The 19,258-nt window shown below is 44.1% G+C and overlaps 1 protein-coding gene; it reads left to right on the top strand.

Moving 5' to 3' along the window:
- Erich1 (glutamate-rich 1) overlaps positions 1-19,258 on the top strand; it is a gene marked incomplete at its 5' end in the record, with an annotated part of 52,793,804 nt that overhangs the window by 48,526,941 nt on the left and 4,247,605 nt on the right.

The following is a 19,258-nucleotide window of genomic DNA, read 5'->3' on the forward strand; positions in this document are numbered from 1 at the left end:
TCAGCTTCCAAGGGTCAAGCAAGAGGACCACCAGATTGGTGCCATGGACCATGGACATGGAGCTGACCTGAGATGACCACCAGTCCATTGCCACTCAGCACAGGGGGAACAGACCATGTCCGAGCTGAATCCTGCCCAGTGCCGTAATGCACCGGTGGGGCATAGCACTCCTGAGACCACTCCTGAGATGACCCCAGACACTCAGAGACCCCCAGATGCCACTAAGAGAAGCAAGTAAGAAGAGAAATGGAGAGGAAGAGGAACAGAAGGCTGTGGGCACAATGAACAGAGGCAGAACTAGAGACTTGAAGGTAGGGAGAAACAGCCTAATGTTTGTAGTTGGTGATGCCACTTGGCACCTTTGTGAGATTCTAGCCTGTGCTGCCATGGGGGGCCATATCTGGGTTTGTGGCCCTGCAACAGCAGGGGTCTGTTACCACCAAATGCCAGGGGGACATTGCTGGTCTGGGCTAGCTCTGGGAGACATATCAATGCCTGAGGGCTGTGCAGAACTGGCCCCACCCCTCATCTGGGAATTGTGAGGGAGCTGGCCCTGGAGTCAAAGCTGGTGTGAAAGTAGGGGAGCTGATTGTGTCCCTAGGCAGCTGCAGTATTCAGGAGAGTAGGCCCCTCACACTGTGAGAGTTGTAGGTGACAACAAGCATGAGAGAGCCGACCCTACCTAACTTGTCTCTGCTGTCGTAGCATGGATGAGGGTGAATTGTTCTCCCCACTTCGTCCCTCACCATCCATGGCAGGCTGGAGACCTGGCCCTGGAGTCTTGAGAGCAGGAGAGCTGGCCCCGTCTCTCAGTAGCTGCGGCACTTGGGAGAGCAGGTCATGCACCTCACCTGGGCAGCATAGTAGAGCTGACCCTGAAGGCAAGAGTACAGGTCAGTGGGGCCCTGAGAGTGTAAGCATGTGAGAGCTGGCCCTGCAACTTGTCTGCCATGTAGTGACACAGGCAAGGAAGAAATGGCCTCCCACACTCTCGACACACTGGACATCTAAGGCAGGTAGGAGAGCTAACTGGCCATGCCCCAGTTCTGCAGTACTCAGGAGGTTAGGCCTTGTACCCTCCTTGGGCAGGAGGGTAGAAGTGGCCCTGGTTCCCTGAGTAGTTGGTGAGCTGGTTCCAAGGGAGTGGAAGCAGGAGAGATGGCAGTCTGACCAGCTCAGATACCTCTCAGGTTCAGATCAAGGGTTTTACCTTGACCCACCCCAACATCTACCCCATTGATGAACTGCTGGAGTGCATTCAGAGGTTAGTCCTACAAATCCAAACTACAGGGTCTCCATGACACAGGGCAACAACAGGATATCTGAGAGAAGCCTCGGGGAGTTTTCTGTATTGATAGAGTAGCAGAAGCCAGCGGCCTCATATCAGACCAAATGAGTCATTGCAATGAACATTAGCGAGCAAAGAAGTGTGGACAAAAGGGTGTACCCTGGGACACACTGTGACACACTGCAATTTCTGCAAAGAATTCTTCCTCTGTGTGTGTGTGTGTGTGTGTGTGTGTGTGTGTGTGTGTGTTGGAGAGGGGCGGGGGTTTTGCAAGAGTAAAGGGTGGGTATCAGAGGAGAGAGATGAGTGGGATTGGGGTGCATGATATGAAATTCACAAAGAACCAATCAAAAGTTTTTAAACATTAATTTGTAATGTTAAATTCAATACAGTTCATTTAACTTGAGCAACTCAAACGCATAAATCAGAAGTGGTACCCGCGCAGAAGCTCAGGCATGCAGCCGTTATTTTTAGATCATTAGAGGTTAGTGTTCAGCCCTTTGTATTTTCTTTAACCTTGAAAAATAGATCACAGTAAAGAATGCTTTTTTTCCCCTTCTGCGGTGAAGTATACAGCAAAATTAATCTAAAATAATTTCACGTGCATTCTTTACAAATGGAAAGCAAGTGTGAAATACTGTCTTCTTAACCTTTTGCTCACTTCAGGGCATCAGTTAGATGGGTGTCTAGAGCAGGGTAGCTCACCACACACACTGAGTGACAACGGAAAGGCCGGAACTTCTGGCTACTTTCAGAGCTGGGTTTGCAGCCAGTAGGCATCATGTGAAGTACAGACCTTCCCTCCTGCTAGCTTGGCCTCTGTGGCTAGAACAGTGGCACATGAGAGAGGCCAGTGCTTCATCCTGAGGAACCTTCAGTGGGGACTTACATTCTCTCTGCTTCATGGTCTTGTGCGTGGAAGAAGATAGGTGCTGAGGATGGAGACAATGGTATCTGCCTTTCTTGGAACAACCTCAATGAGTTGGTCTACAAGCACCACCTGGAGAAATGGCTGGACATGTGCTAGTACACTTAAGAGCCCCAGAGCTGAGACGTGAGGACCTGGCTTGCGGTCCCGTCAAATGTACAGGAATGAGAACGCTTCTTCACTTCTTTAAGCCTCAGCATCTTCTACGGCATCTGCACTGTAGCTTTGTGCTCACTATCAGGTGAACTTGTGTGTGTAAACTCCTGACCATAACCCGAACACTGGACATTTCCCTACTCATCCCCACTTGAGTTTGCTTCCTGATGGTCACTCCCAAGTTCCATAGCTCTGGCCTCTCCTGTAAAGTAAATTTATTTATAGAAATTTTAAACAGAAAAGTTGAAGATGAGAGATGGTAAGAGTTTTACAGGTTAAATAAAAGCTCTGATGGTCTATAGCCTCTTTTTACTGCAGAAGCATTGAAGCTCCACGAAGGGAAGAAACGTTCTCAGTTTCATGGGTTTGGTTGGATCCCAACCCAAGTTCTTACTACTCAGCTCTGGGCTCTTAATGAGAACACTCATTCCTGTGTTCACTTGTGTCCAGCCATTATTCTGGTTGGGACTTGTAGACTAACTCATTGAGGGCTTCCCAGCATCCTAGAAAGGTAGATAACCTCCTCCTCCTCCTTCTCCTCCTCCTCCTCTTCCTCCTCTTCCTCCTCTTCTTCCTCTTCCTCCTCTTCTCCTTCTCCTCTTCCTCCTCTTCCTCTACCTCCTCCTCCTCTTCCTCCTCCACCTTCTGTTTCTCATCTTCCTCATTTTGACCACCATCACCATCACCACCACCTCCTTCATCCACATCACTGCTACCTAGCCCTTTTTCGAGAATAAGACAACCACGCAGAGGAAATTTAAATAATCACTCAAGGTCCCTCGGCACTAAATGGCTGAAGTGGAGTGGTTTCCAGACCCACGCATGATTCTACAGTGCACAGAGCTTACTGCTCAATGTGTGGGCCCACTGTTAGTACATGGTGACCTATAGTCCTTCTGCTAGAGATCCCAATGGTCCCATTTAGTCCAGGATGTGTAGCAGAGCCACATGTGTAGGAGGCCACATGGCTCAAACAAGGGGCTGTTTCTTTGACAGTTCTAGATGTTGGAGGTCAGGACCAGAAATCAGGGTGGCCCATGGTCAGATCTGGTGAGGGATCTACATGGTTGGCAGATGGCTGCCTTCCCATAGTGTGCTCACATGGAAAAAGAAGGGAGAGTGAAGAAAGGAGAGAAGGAGGAAAGAAGGTCTGCTTTTAAAGGTAAATATTACTTAGAAGAATGTGCTTTTTAGTGACCTATTGGAGTGGGTGATTAGGACAAGAGACTTTTATACCCTCTCCCTTTCCCAATCAGGCTGTAACTATAAGCCATGCCTTCTGAGGCAGTTTGGGTGTGTTGTATATACACATTGTGTGCTCTTATGTCAATGTGCTATGTGCATTTGTATGTGCCTTGTATATATGTGTGTGCATGGTGTTTATGAGCTATGTGTATATGGGTATATGAGTTTGTGAGTGCGAGTGTGTATATAAGTGCAAGGAGAGCTGAGCAAGGTGCACTCTGTGTGGCTCCTTGAAGATGCTGCTTTGTTAAATTGTTATATTGTATAGCGCTCCTTCAAGGCTTGGAGTCTAGAGGGAAATGTGTGCATTGTCATCCACAACTACTCTCTAATAGGGACTCGCTCTTCCTCATCAAGGAGGCCTGGATGCCTATGTGCTTTGGTATAATCTCTTTGCCAGGGCACAAAGGACCCCATAGGTAATGTTTCATTTTCTTCCAACCAACCCCTGGAAGGATACATTCTTATTTTCTACAATGGCAATAAATTTTTTTGAAAAAATCTGACAGTGAAAAGGAAAATGAATGCCAACTGGAATTCCCACAATGTCTGGCCCACCCCGCTATTTTCCATAGACCCAAGCACTAATGTTACAGCACCTAAGTGCCTAAGGGTACTTGTAGGTCTCTAGCTACTGGGTGTCTGCAATCCTTCAGTTCTTATAGGAAGCGGCTCAGCATGCCACCCCTCCCATGACCTCCATGGAAGTGGACCTGTCTTTGTCATTTTCTGCCTGTGGGCTGACCTGGTTCTCCACATGTGTCAGGACCTTGAGCCTATCCACAGCTTGTTTGGCTGGGCCATGCTGACCCAGAGGCGATTTTCAAATGGAGTCAAGCCGTTCAGTCTGGCCATTGAGTCATCCTGCCTGGGGTCTGTCTGTCACATTTGTGTAAAGGTGAGATGGTAACCGTAAAAATCAAACATGAAAGAAACAACTTTAGAGTAAGCAGTTTGTGGAGACCACAGCTTGGCGACATGTTCATTAGGTATCTGTATTTATTTTTCCGCTGTACAGATGGATTTGACCGATCTCATTTTTTTTATAACAAGGAATCCCAATGTTTATTGTATTAGCCCACATCTATTGGCCTGATGGTTTTGGCTCACACTAGTGGGTCTGGTGGTGTTAGAGCACATGACACACTAACAAATGAGGTGACGGGTCCTTCAGTGGGGTGGGAAGCACTTGCACATCTCAGGGAAGAGCTGCTGCTGACAAATGGAGTGCCGAGAGGCACCAGATCATAGCGTTTCCTTATAGTAAACGCGTAATCTAATTTTCCATAGTCTCATGCTTCTGGTGTTCTCTCAAGTCCCTCTGTGTGAAAACCCCCACTCAGAACTTGTGTTAAATTATGGTGCTATCACAGGAAGCCAGGACAATGAGAGATAACAACATCCAATGGCAAGGGCTAAGCGGGGCCCAGCTGCTTTAATTATCTTTGCATGTACTCAGTATGCCAATTGTGTTTTCTGGGGATCCTTCCAGCAGGGCTTTGCGGGGCTCTGGCAATACGCAGATTATGCCAATCTGGCAACCAAATCCCTGTGAACACACTCTTGGAGGACATGATGAGAATCATCACAAAGTATTATAGATGGCTGTGGGAAGAGAGGACACATCTGTGTCAGAGATTGGATAGGGGCTACTGGTGTGTGTGTGTGTGTGTGTGTGTGTGTGTGTGTGTGTGTGCGAGCGCGTGTGCATGCATGTACCATCTATATAGGTATATATGTGTGTGTATTGTGTGCATGTGTGTGCTGTGTGTGCATGCTGTGTGTATGTGTGTGTATATATGTTATGTCTATAGGTGTATGTGTGTGTTGTTTATATGTGTGTTACATTTGTTATATATGTGTGTGGTATATGCTTGTTATTTATGTGTGTGCTGTGTGTATTTTATGTATGTGTGTGATGTGTGTACATATGTTTGTGCTATATGCCTAGGTATATGCCTATTGTATATGTGTGTGATGTATGTTACGTATTTATGTGCCACATCCTATGTCTGTGTGTGTTGTATGTGTGTGCTGTATGTGTGTGCTATGTGTATTTGTGTATGATTTGTGTACATGTGTGTTCATAGTGTTTTATGAGCTATATGTATATGGGCATATGAGTTTATGAGCACATATGCATGTGTGTATGCATTTGTATGTATATGCATGTATATATGTTGTCATGAGCACAAACAATGTATTTTCACACTGTGTAGTCTCAAAACTTGATGGTATTATGGTTTGATATGCATATTCTCCTCAAAGGCTCATCATATACTAAAGATTTGATGTCCTGCTGTTGACGCTGTTTTGGGAGCCCTTGGAAGCCTTAATAACACAGGGTCAAGCTCCTCTCAGGCCATAAGGGCAAGGCCCATGGTGGATTATGAGCTTGTCACATGAACATCCCTGGATAGATTAATTATTCTCCTATTGTGTGAGAGAACCCACATTGGGCATGTGGACTCTTTCCTGTGATGTGTTAAACCATTATCAATCTCAGAAAAGATCTTCCCAGTTTCTATCCAATTCCTGTTTTGAGACTCACCCCCCACAATCCCTTGGGATAGGCCAGGACAGGGTGGTGTTCACCTCTTGGAGCGCCTCCAAACATCAGAGTTCGTTTTAACTTTTTGTTAACAAACCTCATTTTCTCTGCTTGCTCCATGTCCACATTTCCTTGTTATTTTGCATATGAGATAACAAACTCAGAAACTACTGGTTCACGGTGGTTTTGATGGCGTTGAGTTTTTTGGGGCTCTGCACACTCATAGAACCCTCTGGTTGGGAGGTGGGACCCAGTTGAGGCCATAGGTTGTTGGGGATGGGTCCTTGGAGGACATTACTTATCTCTGCTTTGTGTTTGCCATGACTGAAGTAGCCTATGCCACATGCTTCTGCTTCTGTGGTGTTTTGCCTTGCCAGGGGCCCAGAATAAACAGACTGAGAAGTATGGACAGAAGCCTCTGAGACCATGGACCAAACCAGAAGTCTCTCCCTCCATGCCATTATGTTCTGATGTTTGTCACAGAAAGAGGAAAAAGTCTGATGACATACTTGGACATCATGACAGTATTTTCTGAAGCCAGATATCAGAATGCACATTATCTGAATGAAACTGGCCACATAGCCACAAGTCCTGGGAGATGGCTGTTATCTCCCAACTCTCATGTCTTTTCCTTCTTGTTTACATTGTGGAGGTGGAGAATTCATGTGTGCAGCCATTTTCAAAGTCACCATAGACAAGTGTGGCTCAGGGATCCATGTGGTGGCGGAACCAGAGAGTAGGGATGTCCTAGTTTGTGGTTGCCAGTGCTGGCTGATACAGTAGACATCCTATATGCAGAAGAAAAAATAGACTCCTGTGCAGGCAAACTGCTTACCCCAGGGACACATGGACTCCCGAGAAAGTGCAAGCAAGCTGTGCAGTGGTCAATATTTTACATCTTGCTGTAACACATTTCCTGTCAGCATCCCAGTATGAATGAAATTATATTACTCCTGTCCCCCTGCCACTTGCTGTGCTGCATTCAGGATGTATGAGCATGTGGTTGTGGGTGGTAAGCACACCCATGTACACATGCAGTCACCAGAGGGGGATGTTTGACGTCCTGTTCTATCGTTTTCAACCTTATTCCCCCGAGACAGCATCTTTCACTGACTTGGAACTAGACTGGTGGCTAGAAAGCCCCACTATCCTCTTGTCTCCACCCTGATAGTCCTGGGCTACAGATGTCTATGTATGTGTACATATGTATATCTGTGTGTGTGTGTATGTATATGGGTGTGTGTATGTATATATGTGTGTGTGTGTCTATCTGTATGTCTGTATTTGTGTGTGTATACCTGTATGTGTGTATATGTGTGTGTATGTGTATGTATGTGTGTATGTGTACATATTTGTGTGTATGTATGTCTATATTCGTGTGTGTGTGTGTCCATGCCCAGGTCTTTGTGTGGGCTCTCATGCTTATGCATCAAGTGTTCTCACACACTGAGCTCTTTCTCCAGCCCACAAATGATATTACTTTTAGTGTATAAAGCCCCTTGACTTTTTCTCATTTTCGGACCTAGGATAATAATGGCAAGAGTCCTCAGGGCTTTCAAAGATGTAAACAGGTTGTCTCAGCTTCTGCTCCCTTAGGAACGTCAGCCAATCTTTACAGACAGATGTCTAGGCCTTGTTTACTTTGCATATGTTTTTAGAGAATATCTTATCGGAGTGAGATTGCAACATTGGTTCATATCAGGTTGACCTCTGGTGGGGACTGGCCACATGGGATCAATGTCCCTTTTTAGATTTGGACGCTTGATGAAATGACCTGTCTTGTTCCAGTTTTTCCTTCCTCATTTTGTAAACACATCCAGGTTTAGCCAAAACAAAGGCCCCTGTGAATGTCCACTGAGGCTCCTGTATTCCTGGACAAATGTTGTGCTTACCTGCCAGTCTCCACTCATATTCTTTTATGAGATTTGGTACTTTGTGGATTATTATTGTTTCCAGTTTAGCAGAAGGGAAATCTCAGCTCATAAATGCCGCGTGACTTATAGGAGGTCCGAGAACTAATGCAAAGCACAAGTAGCTTTTCACCTCTGGGCTTCTGACTGCAAATTGGTATTCTTGTGGCTCAAGTTTGAGCTCTGGCCAGCCTGGGCAGCATTTGGAGCTGCACAGGCCTCCTGGAACTCGACAGTCACATCAAACAGATGTCACCTCTTTTGGTTTTTTTAGTAGTTCAGCCCTTGACATGGATCCTAGAAGTGGCAGTTGGTGTTTAAAATAATAAACAGGACCCAACATGGAAACACATCCACCTTTACAATATACACAGCGGTAAAGACGTTATACCGCTGCTTGCAAAGACAGTGCAGTTGGGTAAACAATTCTATGAAAATAAGAGCCCAATTGTCACCATAAGCCTGACCCCTAGTGTGGTTCTTCTGATACTGCCTGTCAGCAGCTCTTCCACTCCGCTTCTGCTCTGTTCTGTGAGAGGAGGGGGGGGGGCTGGGTGGAGGGTGGATTTCTGTGTGATTTCCACACAAATGTGTCCTCATTGTAAGAACTGTGATTCCCCAGTCCGTTTGGGAAACCTCTGCTGAAATCCCGTGTGTCTCTTCTGACCCAGTCAATGGTCTTTACCTAGAACATGCGTTATAAAGCGATATTTATCTGTGCAAATATTGAAAAGGACGAAAACAAAAACCAAGAAGCATTTTATGGGGCAATTTCTGTCATAGAACCTACTAGATAAAGAACAGATTCCAATTGGAGAGGAAAAAGAATCGGGCAAGTTGAGCTTTTATCTGACCTCCCAAATTAGGTGAAAAAAATGTTTTCCCATGTGAACTGGGCTAGAAAATAAGTATGGTCCCGTTTCCTTCCCCGAGCAGTTAGAACAGCATCGTACGCTCTCTTGTGCATGGAGGCACACTGATAGCTAAGATTCAAGCTCATCTTAATTCTCTTTGCTTTTACTTCCTTTCCTGTTTTGAAATAGGTCACAAGATTTTTGTCTTTGATGTATGAAAGGAAGAAAATTAAGTTCATTCAGATTTAAATGACATAAAGACCATATACCTGTGGTGAGATGGTCAGGTCTTTCTCAACTACCTGCTGTAAGTAATTAGGTGGTCACATCGACAGGAAAAGAATGTGATCAACTGGAGTCATCTGTGTTGCATAATATAGGTCCACAGAAAGACTGATGGAGTAGCAGACTTGGATGCTTCTGATACGGTGACAGACTGAGAATCTGTGACACAGGCATTCTACAGGGGATAATAATGCCTCAGCGATGGTTAGCTTTCACTGTTGACCTGGCAACCCAGAATTTCCTGGGGAGTCTCAGTGAGGACTGTGGGCATGCCTATAGGAGACTGTCTTAAGTTGATTAACCAGCCAACTGTGGGTGGTACCATTCCCTAGGCAGGAGTTTCCTGAACTACATGAGCTGACTAGTAAGTGAGCAAGCAAGTGAACACGCATGCATTCATCTCTCTCTACTCTTGATTATGGATGTCATGTGACCAGCTGTTTGAAGTTCTAGCCTTGACTTTCCCACAGTGTTGGACAGCAACCTGAAATTGTAAGAATAAATATGGCCCTTTCTCCCCTAAGTTGCTTTTTGTAAGAGCAACAGGAACGAAAGTAGGCCAGCTGGCCTGCTGCTTTGCTTTGGTTAGCTGATGCTATTATGCAAACAGGTATATGTGTTCATGCCATTGCTAAGTAGGGGGTCTTCAGGAAGACCAGGGCATGAGGTCTTGCAAAGGCAGAAAAGGCACGCAGATATGCCATAGATAAAACACACTGCACAGCACAACAGTGGCAGGTGAAGAATGATAAGTAAATTGTCTAATGATGGGCAGTGACTGGCTCTCAGGGCAGTGACTCATGTGCATAACTCCTCCTTGTATGCATAATGGGGCACTGCTTCTCTGGGGCTCATTCAAGCACGTAGGAAGTGAAGTACCAGTGAGCTGGAACATCTTCCTTTAGCAGATATCTAACTAAGCAAATTGTTCCTGGCTGCCACTGTCATGTGAATTGTGTAACCTGGGGAACAGCTCAGTTACTGTAGGACTTATGTCTTACCTGTTATTTTTGTGTCCTGTTTTGATTTAGGCCTAGTTGGGCTACCATATTGGGTGTAGAGAAGCCCCTAAAAAGTATAGCTTTTTATACATCTGCCTCATAGGGAGTTTATCTGATGCTGTAGCTGTCCAGACACTGCAGGCTTCTTCCTAAGGGGTAGATGGATTGGAAACCACTTCCTGTTCCTAAGCCAGATACTTGTATTGCTATGAGGAACTATATTAAGGGACACTGTCAAGTTGCTGAGTTAGAAAAATCACTCTATAATTATTCATTCTTTTTAAGTTACGATTGTGTATGGGTATAAAGTTTATATATATATATATATACATACATATGTGTGTTTGTGTTTATATGTTTATATGTTCATTCACACACACAGACATATATTGAGAATTTTATGCATGTATATAATTTACTTTGATCAAACCTACTCTCAGTCCCTCCCCTCCAGCTCCTCCTAGATCTTTGCCAACTGATCTTCACATTCAAGAACACTTTTATTTAATTAGAGTCTGCCTGATGTGGCTAATTTCTATACAGTGAACATTTCTGCCAGTCTCCTCCATTGTTTCTGTCTGTTAGTTTCTGCGTTGAAACTCCTGCTTTCTTAGGGACTGTGCTATGTTGGGGCAAATGGAAGCTAGAGAGGATTATTTGCTTTATTATTCATTTCTTAAGACATGCAACCTAGGAAGAGCTGGCGTTGCTGGTGATGGTATGGCCCTGTCTGAGCTTTGGTTATGATTCCTCTGTTAGGAAAAGTACACACAGGGGCTTGCAACCTCTTTGAAGTTACTTACCTCATAAAGAAAAGGAGCAACCCCTTAGTAGTCACGTGTTAATTATCATAATGCTTTCTCATGGGGCCTGTCAATGCTCAGGGGATGCTCTTGGGACCAACACTTTGATATTCTTCCTTTGCTTTGTTACTGTGGCATGTGAAACAATCTACCACCAATTATTCCCTTTGAATGTAGATTCATTTTTGCATAATTCATCTTTTCTTTTCTCTGTATTTAAATCATGTGGGTTTACATCCCCTCTCTCAGTTTTGATTTTCTTTTCTTATTGTCTATTGAGATGATTTTCTTGCAGGGTGTACGAGGCGGCCTCCCTCTAGATTTCTCTCCTGCTTGCAGCTATATTTTGATGGCATTGTTTCGTCTATGGAAGTATAAATTCAGATTGTGGGATAATTGTAGCATGAATAGGGGAATCTCAGCTCATCTTATGGGAGGGTATGAGAATTCATTTCCATGCATGGTTAGGACATGAAGGGTACAGATGGATCCTGTACCCTTGGAAGTAAACGAGCAGGCGTACAAAGCCAACTTTCCCTTGTGTTACTCCAATTTCCAGTTATGTCTTCTCCACATGGCTTCTGAGGAGGCCACATCAGTGCGATTTTATGTCAGATCAATATTAACTGATACAAAAAGGAAATGTACTTCTTCTTGATAATTCCAGGAAGGTATCAGAGAGGTCTTCTATCTCAGGCTATGCTCTGTGATCCTCTGAGGACCTGGGATATTCTTAGTGGCCAAGTTTGGGCCACTGTGCAGTTATGAAAAGGTTTACTGCCTGTGCCTTGAATGCTGTGCAAATGGAGAAAAAGTGATTTTTAAAATAACCATCCGATTACTGGAGTCTTCATTTAAAGTTTGTAGCCCTGCCCCCTGAATCTTCCCTGAAGTCTTCCTTCCAAGTTGGAGCTTAATTCAATATGTTTTACTTGATGATAGGCATTTAAAACAAACTCTTTTGTAGTAAATTTACTTGATGATGGGCATTTAAGATAAATTTTCATGGTGTGAGATTTCTGTCCATTATTATTTTTTTTAAATTCTGGGCATTTCAGGTATGAAAAGATTGTAACTATTTTCTAGGTGGTCACAGAATTCATGAACTAACAGTATATAATAGACCAACTCATTTATTTTCTGTTCTGCTAAGCCTGCCACATCTGAAAAAAAAAGTTGGTAGTGCTTTTCATCTATGAGAAGATTGACAAGATACATATTACTAAAACTCTTTGTCTTGTGCTTTGTGCTGGGTTAGTGATTCTAGGGCTGAAGATAGGGAGTGGGTAGTGAGAATGTCAGGTTATAAAGCAATACAACATTGTCTCTGCCCAGAAGGAAATTACCCTCTGTTGCAGACATACGAGTGAGACTGACCCTTAGAACAGACTTCAGTGCTGGAATAAACCTGTGTCTCAGGCTTGTGTCCTTGTGATCATGTTAATGACAGAAATGTTGTTAAACCTAACAGTCTACATCCAGAAGTTGTGATGGCTTGGAGAGCCCCTTGTGTCTGTCCTTCCTTGAGTCTATATAGAAGCTGTGACCCCTGGTCCTCTTCCTGTGGTTCCCAGAATGTCATCTTTGTAGCCATCCCTTAAGTCCTTTAAGTCTGACTACTTGGTTAGACAAAAGACACTTTGTCACTTTGCACATAGCTGTCGAGTTTTCCAAAGCTAACACACTCTCCTGCCAACTCAATTTCCTGCTCCAAGTGGTCACGGGCTGCTCTGTGGTAGACCCCTTCCCCTTCCTGTTGTGTGTCCTCATGTTACCTCTTTTCTCCCAGGCTTCCCGACCATTAGGAACACTACTCTATTCCCTCTGAGTTGTGCTATAGGGACATTCTCGAAGCTGATGCTGTAAGTAAAGTCTTAACCAACTGAAGCACACAGGGTGGAGGCTTTCAGAAATAAGCCTGGAGGAATACAATTATTAAAGCCAATGGGTGGACAGATTTGAGCCTCAAGTTTGCTATCATCCTGTGCCATTTGGTCCTTTCTCTGAGAAGAACATTAGCAAAAATCCCTTCTAGAATTTTCTGTGTGGAGCATATCGATAGCGGTGGAGGCAGGATGTCATCACCGGTTAGCATTAGTCTGTGCATATTGATTGGTGGGTTGTAACAAAATTAATTAGTTGCTGAGGCATAGGCTTGTCAAATCATGTTAAATGATTTTATCTCTAATACAGAGAGCTAAATGTATTCATTGGATTTGAGATGCAATCCCATAATTAGTAATATTAAATTAAGGCTTTATGTCAAAGCAGGGGTTGCTATATATCTTTTGAAGTACTTCTTTTTTTTTCCCCCAAGAGAATGTCTGGAAACAAATATAGCTTTGGTGCATATGCATTTATGTCCCCACATCAGGGATTTAAAAAGTCAACTGTTTAGAAAGGAAGAGTCAAGAAACAGTGTAGTTGTGTCCTTGACTTTGCTTCTGAGGGGGTGTAAGCTCTTTTCAAACTATGAGACAGGAAGAGTCCTAAAATGGTCTGGAAGGTCTGTATTCAGAGGCTGAAGGCCTCCCAGTTCAATTCATTGGAGATATTACCTTCCATGTAAATTTGCAAAAAAGAGGTCTAGGAGTCTGAAAAAGCCACATAGCCAGGTCAAGCTCCCAGTCTCTGGTGGTGTAGGGTCTCAGGCAAGATGGCAATACAGCCCTGGAGTCCATAATTGTAGCACATGTGTGTGCATGTGTATTATCTGTCTGTCTGTCTGTCTGTCTGTCTGTCTCTCTCTCTTTCTTTCTCTCTCTCTCTCTCGTGTGTGTGTGTGTGTGTGTGTGTGTGTGTGTGTGTGTGTGTGTGTGTGTGTGTATGTATGTATTGGAAGAAAACCTTGGATGCCATTTTTCAGAAGCAATCACTTTGGGGATCCATCTTGAGAGGTCAGAGAGCCCAGGGTCTTTTACTGGTCTGGGTTTAGCCAAATAGGCAAGATGGCTGACCAGAGAGTTTAAACACATGCACACACATACACACATGTCCACAGGCACAAAACACGCACAGATACACATATATACAGATTATATAGTAGTGACGATGATGATGACAATGACGATGATGACGATAATAGACTGTTCATGTGATGATGTACACACTTGAGCATGTCGGAGGTCCCATAATGTCCCATCACTGAGCTGGACAGCCAGCACACCCAGCAGTGTAATGCAGTTCAAGTCCAGAGGTTTAAGACCTATGGGAGTCAACAGTCTAAAACTCAGGGGCTAGAGATCCAAAGGCAAGGATCTTCTGTGTCCGAGAACAAGGGAAGATAATCTCTGAGTGTATTATTATTAATAATATTATTAATATTATCAGCATTATTATCATCATCATCAGTATCATTATCATTATTACTACTATTATTATATTCTTTTGAGGACAGCGAGTGCTAGAGTGCTAGTAGGTGTGAATGGGATGTGTAGTGGAGAAATGTTGATAATGGTTTGGGGAATGGTGATGCCTTTCTTGAAGGAGTGTGACCAGGTTAATGACTCTTAAGTCCAAGAACAATTGTGTGAGTTCTCTTCTTTCCCTTCTCATAGGTTCTAGATTCTGAGAACTCAGAAATGCTGCTGCCTGGGATGGAAACCCAATCATCTCTTGCTCAGGAGGACAAAGTCAGGTCACTGACCCTGAGGTCAGAGGTTACCACTGGATGGTCAAGTCCAAGTGCTTGAGGCTACATAGCTCTCTTTACCTCACCTCTGAATTTCACTCTTTCACAAATGATCTTCATTCTCAGGTACCGCACAGCCACCAGCAGCCCATGCTGTGGGCTCTCCCAGAAGAAAGACGATTTCTGTCCCGGTGTCTCTGGCAATCCCAGGTTGACTGTCACTTAATCAACTTTACCTCTTCAGGGGGCATTGCAGCCAAACCACTTTAATCCACAGCAAGGGAGAGGAAAGTGGGGGTGATGGTGGGTGGTATGGTTACCATACACCATTTGTCTTAGTCAAGGGATGTCCAGATGCTGTTGCTAGGGTTTCTTGTACCCAGGAATGTAGCACCCAAATACGTTGAGTTGGGATAGTCATTTTCTGTTGCACTGTGGAGGATGGTTGACTGTGCTCTGACTGAGCTTGAGAATTCAAAAGTCATCTTCCCTAACTCTCAGAAATAGGAGATTCTCACGCTTGGATCTCTAGCTTCTGGGCTGCAGACTGTTGATTCCCATAGGTCTTAAACCTTTGGACTTGAACTGTGCCACACTGCTGGGTGTGCAATGTGTCTAGCTATGATGGCTTGCCTGTGATACATCCTATCCTCTACCAACACATGAGCTGAGTCTCATATGACATCTGATGTGTATGCATGTAGAGGAAGGATTCTATTTGTCTGGAAAGCCTTGACCAATGCATGGGGTTTGCCAGAAGAAAGTGATGCAGGGACGTAAGGGAGCATGATTGTTACCACGACCTGAAAACTGTAGGCATGCCTGTGGGAACATAGTCACAGAAATGATTACAAATACATATTACAGGGAGGTGGAAGGAGAAAGCATGATATTCCTAAGTTATTGCTGATTAATTTTAATTGCCCAAATACAAAAAGAAAAAGCAAATAGGGCAGGCAGCGTGCTATTTAAGTACTTGAACTAGAAATCCATCTCATGTGAGTCAGCAGAATCACCAAGAATAGTTGTATTGTGGGGGCATTTTGGGGGGAGGGGGAGTGTGATTCCTAACACAAAATGAAGAGCATTCATTCTGATTACACAGCAAATACTGCTGTTTGGAAGCCATGACTGAAACCTTGAGCATCAGCTATCAATGAGCTCCCTGCCCTGGCCCCGGTATCAATGGCAACCTCTTTGTTTGAAATGGTAATACACTTTGCCCTGGGTGTTTCTAATAATGGAGTTTAAATTGGTGGCTACAGATGCTATAATTTTCAGTAGGTTGTTATCCTTGCATGGAACTTTGAGGACTCCATTCAAGACACATTTTAGGATCTCCGCAGGAAGGTGGCTAAGACTACAGATGCCCTGATTTTACTTTGCCTCCCACTCCAGCTCCTTCCCGCTAGTCTATTCTCCATGCAGCTGAGAGAGTAGTCTTTCTCCAACATCAATCCAATCACGGCTTCCCTGCTTCAAATCACCTGATGGCTCGGAGGAAAGTCTGGAATCCTAAGAGGGAGGAGATAACAGCTTTCTTTTCCTGACTCTGGTTTCCCCTACTCCCACCTTTCATGCAGACCAAGGTTGCCTTCAGCGTCCCTGGTATGTTGTCACATATGTTGCTGAGCTTTGCTGGTGCTGCTCCTCCAACCTCTATGTCCCTTCCCCATTGACTGTATCTGTAACAAGCCCTGGTTGGGTTGGGGATCCTTGTTCTTTTAAAGCCTTCTAGTACCTCATCAGAATCTGTCTCACTTTGTGTTCCTGAAGGCTTTGTTTACCTCCCACACAACTGTGAACTCTTTACACTGACTTTTAAAAGAAGATTTATTTATTATTTTATGAGTATGATTTTTTTTGCCTGCCTGTATGTCATGTGCACTATGTGTGTGCCTGCTGTCAGCAGTGACTTGAATGGGATATCAAACCCCTGGGAAGTTAGACTTAGAGATGGTTTTAAGCTGCCATGTATGTGCTGGATGTGCTTGAAGTTCAACCCAGGCCCTCTAAAAGAGCAGTCAGTGCTCTTAAGCTGCCGAGCCATCTTTCCTGTCCCTTCACTGACTTTTATGTCTCAGGTGCTGGCATAATTTCACTCAGTGCATCTACGGGATTCATGTATTCATGAACTCAAAGAAAACCAACAATGCAAAACATGATTTGTCTGTATGCCAAGCAGTTGGTTAGAGATAATTTGAAACACAGAAGTTGTTGCTATAGAAACATGGATATGAGAGGGTAGTTCTAGAGCTTAGGGTTTATATGTCAGAACCACTTTTACCTAAGAGAGGACAGGATTACTGGATTCCACCATCTGTAGGTCATGTGATTTTTTATAGGTTGCAAATGGAGGAGAGAACTATGAATTAAACAAAGGGCATGAAGCCTATGCCTACGATGCCAGTCTTGGGAGTCTGAGTCAAGATGATTGTCCTGGGTTTCTGGGCAGCCTGGACCACAGGGCAAGACCTTAAAACAAAGCAAAATCCACTAACCATACCCAGAAAACCATCGTTTCTCCACAGACACCTCCTCTGTGAGGCTCCATGTGTGATTTTTTGCACTTCTTCCCACAGTAGCGGAGTTGCTTGAGGCTTGAGGCCTTTAGAAGGGAAACAAAGATGTGTGACTGAAAGAGTTTGGAATTCTCCAGGAGCACTGTGCTTACCAAGTAATCCTTGTAAGTTCCAACTGTGTGCCACCCTAATGATGTCATTGTACACACACGTGAGGCATGGCTCTTTTGTGGCCTGTGGTGTCTTCTGTCTGTCACTGAGGTTGCCGCGTCTGTCTGGATCGAAAGCACTGTATTTTTTGCTAGAAACTCAGACATGTGACCTGCTGCTTTCTGCTTTCTAAAAACAGAGATTGTTAGCCCATTGTTTACCCTTAGGTGCAGTGAGGGATAGAGCCAAGTTTGGAAGTTTGTGGGAAGGGCAGGAAATACCACAGAGTGTGTATGGACTGTGATGGTCTGTAGGGGAAGGATTCTTCGAGATGAACCACCAAGATGTGTTTTCAACTCCTGACTCTATGGAAAGTCAAAGCTTGCACATTTCCCCCTTAGTGGAACTACTGGAGTTTAGAACTAGATGTGGGAACCTTTTATTAAAATCAGCTGCTATGACCTTGCATGAGACTGCCTCTGAAAGCATTAAACATAAAGTGCTTCATAAGGTTGGTACCATTTCAGTTTTCCAGAGAACTCTAGGAAGAATTTCTAGGTTCAAGCTCAGACTATTTAGAATAATTTGATACCATCTGGGCAGTGTGGGGGTGTGAATTGGTTCGTGTTGGTAAGGTTGTATGAATTCAAAGTTATTGTGAAAGCTAAAGAAGGTACAGTTGCCCGTCCTTGTAGATGGTGGTGTCCTGATAGTAGACATTTTAAAGGGACAGGTGGATATTTAGTCTGGCCAATGGTGACTAAATGTCACCATTTGGTGGCGGTGGAAGATTTTCATACTGACCAGCTCCTACTCCATTACCATTTCAACTCACAGAACGAACAAACAAGGTGCCCATAATCTTGCATTTCTTTTAAGCAAATAACTCTGCTGCTTTAGATAGACGGGGTAAGGTCATCAGAGAGCGTTGGTCATCCTGTTAAGGGCCATCGCACATTCTGTACATTTGGTTAAGATGCTTTACCTGCATTTCAGTTTCAAGCATTGCTAATCGTCCCTGGCTATGGCTTGTCATCATGGTTGGATGAATTAAGATATGTAACCTTTTAGAGTAGTGCTTGGCTCATGGTGAGCACTAAATGCTTGAAATGATTATTCCAGGACTCCGAGGATCAGCTGCTCTTTTATATGTCAACCCATGACTGGGTAAGGACAGTGAAAGCCAGCCTTGGTTTTCTTCTGTATGGACAGGAAGGAGTTGTAATCACTCTGCAGACTCACAGGAGATGGTGCATGTTTGCAGGATAGCTGGTATGGGCAGAAAGACCCTCAGTTGCTGTGTGTTGTGTTGCTATGGATTCTGAATTGAAACGTTCCTTCTGGGAGGGAGGTTGGAGTCCCCTAAAACTTAAAGGATCTACAATGCTCTTCTCCAAGCTCGGGGGAGGGAGGACTCTTCAGTGGAGCTGACTGTGAGTTATGCAGTGAACTCCAAGAGTGGAGCATTTGTGAGTTGTTATTCATGCTGGGGGTCACTCTTGAGTATTGTTCCTTCCTGAGAGGTTTTTTTTTTTATGGTCTTCAGAGAATCCCCTCACACATGCTGCTGTACACAATTCCCATAAACTCTCATCTGTCAAACTAGACTTGGATGGAACTGTCTGTTAGCACTGCTATCTGGTGGGAGTAGCTATGTTGTATTGTACAAAGTTATACAATAGTGTGATAAATATTTCCCTATGGACTCAGTAATGGTGAACAGAAAACTTACCTGTGCCAAACTACTCCTTACCTGATATTTTTAAAATCATAACTCTGCCTAATTATTAGGGAAATGGATATCTATGGTAGAAATGTTGGGGAACACAGAAAAGCATATTAAAATGCCAAAACGTACAAGCTCATCTCAAACCTGAGCTGTGGCTTTTCAGTAAACAGGTGTGTTTCATGCATTCAAATGGGTGTGTACCTTT

The sequence above is a fragment of the Rattus norvegicus genome, chromosome 16, assembly GCF_021556685.1.
Source record: "Rattus norvegicus strain SHRSP/BbbUtx chromosome 16, alternate assembly SHRSP_T2T, whole genome shotgun sequence".
Classification (NCBI taxonomy): Eukaryota; Metazoa; Chordata; class Mammalia; order Rodentia; family Muridae; genus Rattus; species Rattus norvegicus.